Source organism: Heptranchias perlo, chromosome X (genome assembly GCF_035084215.1).
Source record: "Heptranchias perlo isolate sHepPer1 chromosome X, sHepPer1.hap1, whole genome shotgun sequence".
NCBI lineage: Eukaryota > Metazoa > Chordata > Chondrichthyes > Hexanchiformes > Hexanchidae > Heptranchias > Heptranchias perlo.
In genome coordinates, this window is record NC_090370.1 from 25756842 (window position 1) to 25761708 (window position 4867).

Genomic DNA, 4867 nt, shown 5'->3' on the forward strand with positions numbered 1-4867 from the left:
CGGTATTTCGACCATCGGTAGCCGCCGTCTCTGGCTGATTCTCTCCGGCAAATCTGAGGCCAACGGTGGCAGATCAACAATAACCTGCATTCACACTGAGCGGAGTCTCAGCAACACCGAGTGCTGCTCAGGCCCTGAATCAGAGCCGGGGGACCCGGCGGACTGGCGGGCGGGGGCCCCGGACATGTATTAAACCGATCACCCAGCGCCTCCCACGTCCAACCCGCCGCTTCCCGATTTCTTCTCCCGTTTCCACCGAGTCCGACTCGAGACAAGAGACAGGGCAGCGGCGCTCCCAGAATGCGGGGCGGGCCTGGGGAGCTTGCGCCGTCTGAGCGGAAATGCAGCGCCTTGGAGAGATAGAGGGGTTTCTGGGGCGCGGGGAATGTGGGGCCGGTGGCCGCCATTAGTCGCCGGGCGTCGTTCAGTGTTTTATTGCCCGCGTCGCGCACAGAACCGTTTCTCGAAATGCAGACTGAGGAGTTCAGAGCCGGTTTGCTGAACAGACACTGACCGTACAATGTAGAACAGTGTTTTTCAAACTATTTTTCTCGTGACCCAGTGAAAGAAAAACACTTCCCCCAGGGACCCAAAACATTAATATCTTCTGACTGGAGTTTTCATCAAATCCCAATAGAGGACAATCCATGCTCGCTCTTCACTTCACTTCAAGTAATAACTAAAATTAGACATCGACGTCACTTGAAAAATATTTTAAATACAGTATTAATAAAGTAAAAAAAGATCAGGTTGAGTTTCACTTTCTTAATGTGAAGGGTTGGACTGTCGCTTGTTCATGATCTCGTTCCAATCTGGATCACACGATGAAAGCTCCACACGCATATCAGGAGCGCTGTTGAGTCGGTTTCTTTCTCTTGTTTTTAACCTTGTCAAAGTCGAAAATCCAAGTTCGCACATATAGGTTGTTGTGAAGGGCAGCAAAAACAGAACACTAATCTGACTTAACAGAGGATATTCTTTGAAAATACTGATCCAAAAAGATGACAAACTGAATCACTTGTGGCGTGTTTTCAGTGTGCAATCACAGGTGAGTCGCACCAGCTCGTTTTCTTGCTCAGGCATCAAGTTTCGCTTCATTATTGATTCAGGGTTTTCGAAAACAAAATGACCTTTCACCCAACACTTTGCCTTCAAATTTTCAAACCTCTCTGCAGGGAAGTAGCGACTAAAATGATCAGACAGAGCAGCGAGATGGAACTGTATGACACATTTCATTTCATTCCCTTTTTCTTCATTGATGCTGTTCTCCTCAGTGTGTTGTAACAATGTTGGGAACATGGAATAGCTCGGGCGATTACTTTTCACTCCGGCTTGCCACAGTTCTAATGATTTTTGAAAGATTGTATCTGTTCACAATGTCGAAACAAATCATTGCCTCTTCCTTGTAATTTCAAATTCAGATCGTTTAAAATTGAGAACCTGTCAGCCAGGTATGACAACTTCATTGACCAACTGTCATCGGAAAACAAATTTGTCATGTTAGACTGTTTCTCTACCAGGAAAATGTGAATCTCTTCCTGAGTTCTTACACCCTTGTAAGCACCCTGCCCCGTGACAGCCATCGTACTTCAATGTGAAACAGTAAATGAGTGAGCTCAGCTCCCTTTTCTCAGGATAACGCTTCAAAAAAGCTTTTACTTCAGTGAGCTTCCTTGAATGAAATTAACAATTTTCACTACTTCCTTCATTCCTGCCAAAAGATCAGGGGGAATACCCTTGGACGTCAAATCTTCGTGGTGAATGAAACAGTGATTCCAAACATCATGATCAGCTGCCTCAGATATTCTTCTCATGACTCCACTATTTCTACCCGTCATATTTGCTGCTCCATCACTTGGAATTCCTTTGCAATTAGCCCAGTCCAATTTGTATTTTCCATCTATACAGTCATGTTTTTTTTTATTCGTTCACGGGATGTGGGCGTCGCTGGCGAGGCCAGCATTTATTGCCCATCCCTAATTGCCCTCGAGAAGGTGGTGGTGAGCCGCCATCTTGAACCGCTGCAGTCCGTGTGGTGACGGTTCTCCCACAGTGCTGTTAGGAAGGGAGTTCCAGGATTTTGACCCAGCGACAATGAAGGAACGGCGATATATTTCCAAGTCGGGATGGTGTGTGACTTGGAGGGGAACGTGCAGGTGGTCTTGTTCCCATGTGCCTGCTGCCCTTGTCCTTCCAGGTGGTAGAGGTCGCGGGTTTGGGAGGTGCTGTCGAAGAAGCCTTGGCGAGTTGCTGCAGTGCATCCTGTGGATGGTACACACTGCAGCCACAGTGCGCCGGTGGTGAAGGGAGTGAATGTTTATGGTGGTGGATGGGGTGCCAATCAAGCGGGCTGCTTTATCTTGGATGGTGTCGAGCTTCATGAGTGTTGTTGGAGCTGCACTCATCCAAGCAAGTGGAGAGTATTCCATTAAACTCCTGACTTGTGCCTTCCAGATGGTGGAAAGGCTTTGGGGAGTCAGGAGATGAGTCACTCGCCGCAGAATACCCAGCTTCTGAACTGCTCTCGTCGCCACATTATTTATATGGCTGGTCCAGTTAAGTTTCTGGTCAATGGTGACCCCCAGGATGTTGATGGTGGGGGATTCGGCGATGGTAATGCCGTTGAATGTCAAGAGGAGGTGGTTAGACTCTCTCTTGTTGGAGATGATCATTGCCTGGCACTTATCTGGCGCGAATGTTACTTGCCACTTATGAGCCCAAGCCTGGATGTTGTCCAGGTCTTGCTGCATGCGGGCTCGGACTGCTTCATTATCTGAGGGGTTGCGAATGGAACTGAACACTGTGCAGTCATCAGCGAACATCCCCATTTCTGACCTTATGATGGAGGGAAGGTCATTGATGAAGCAGCTGAAGATGGTTGAGCCTAGGACACTACCCTGAGGAACTCCTGCAGCAATGTCCTGCGGCTGAGAAGATTGGCCTCCAACAACCACTACCATCTTCCTTTGTGCTAGGTATGACTCCAGCCACTGGAGAGTTTTCCCCCTGATTCCCATTGTCTTCAATTTTACTCGGGCTCCTTGGTGCCACACTCGGTCAAATGCTGCCTTGATGTCAAGGGCAGTCACTCTCACCTCACCTCTGGAATTCAGCTCTTTTGTCCATGTTTGGACCAAGGCTGTAATGACGTCTGGAGCCGAGTGGTCCTGGCGGAACCCAAACTGAGCATCGGTGAACAGGTTATTGGTGAGTCAGTGCCGCTTGATAGCACTGTCGATGACACCTTCCATCACTTTGCTGATGATTGAGAGTAGATTGATGGGGCGGTAATTGGCCGGATTAGATTTGTCCTGCTTTTTGTGGACAGGACATACCTGGGCAATTTTCCACATTGTCAGTTAGATGCCAGTGTTGTAACTGTACTGGAACAGCTTGGCTAGAGGCGCAGCTAGTTCTGGAGCACAAGCCTTCAGCACGACAGCTGGGATGTTGTCGGGGCCCATAGCCTTTGCTGTATCCAGTGCACTCAGCCGTTTCTTGATATCACATGGAGTGAATCGAATTGGCTGAAGACTGGCTTCCGTCATGGTGGGGATATCGGGAGGAGGCTGAGATGGATCATCCACTCGGCACTTCTGCCTGAAGATAGTTGCAAACGCTTCAGCCTTGTCTTTTGCACTCACGTGCAGTGCTTCCAATATTTGTGCTCCTGTTGCATTTGTTGGTAAAGTTAGACAACACAGCCAACCTTCTATAAAGTCATCTTGCCCGACATATCTCACAGAGAAGAACAGTGTTGCACAATTTGAAATATCAGCACTCTCGTCAAGTTGGATCGCAAAATCCCCGGCTGACTGTAACCGAGTAATAATCTTGGCTTCTGAATCCTCAGCAATAGAACATATTCGCCGAGACATTGTGCTGTCACTGAGAGGAACGCTTCTCAATTTTTCAGCAGGCTTCTCGTCGAAGATTTCCGCACCATATCCAGAGATGCTGAAATTCTTCCAGCATCTCTGAATAAGTTTTTCGGCAACTGTAAGGGCCATTTTCTCTTTTGCCACACTGTATGCGACCAAATATGACACCAGTTGCGCCTTATCATTCAGAGCAGTTGACCGATTAAGAACTGGTGCTGATAAATTTAATCCCCGTTGCTTCCTTTGAAAATATTCAAGCGGGTGATCAAAGAGTTCCCCATGTTTTGTTTCAAAATGACTTTTTAATTTTGACGGTTTTAAACTCTCGGTTACAAGCAGCTCGCTACAAATAACACACTGGGGCTTTGGATCATGGTTTGAGTTTGCACAATTGATGAAACCACATTTCAAAAAAGCCTCACTATACTGCCTCGTCCACGATTTGGTTTTCTTCTTAGTGGACAGTTCAGGCCTGGTCCACATGGCAGAAGTTTGTCCCTCATTTCTCGAACTTCCTGTTGCAGACGACGTACTCACACATGTTGGTTTTATTGTCGGATGGAGATGGGTTTGAGAACTGTGTTTTTGAACTTCTTTGTTTTATTATAAAATGATCAAATTTTGGGAATTAAGGTTTGGTGATTAAGCCGCCCCTGACTCATTTCCCCGTAATACTGGGCCCAGACCAGCACCACTCACCGTGGCTTTGGCGGCGAGGAAGGGCGCGTCCTGGTTGATTCTCGGAAACACGAAACCTAACAGAATGACTATTCCACTGGAACAAGGTCATCGCTCCACAGAATGAAATGACTGTCTGTCATCTGCCCAACGGAAATTACCTGATAAAAACGTGAATGTGAACTTCAGTCCAACATTCAACCAATCAATGTCACGCAATCACAAGTTCTGATTACAAAACTGCCCGTGACATTTCATCTCTTTATGAAATAATTGTTTGCCCTTTTCTTATTTAATGTCCAGTTGTG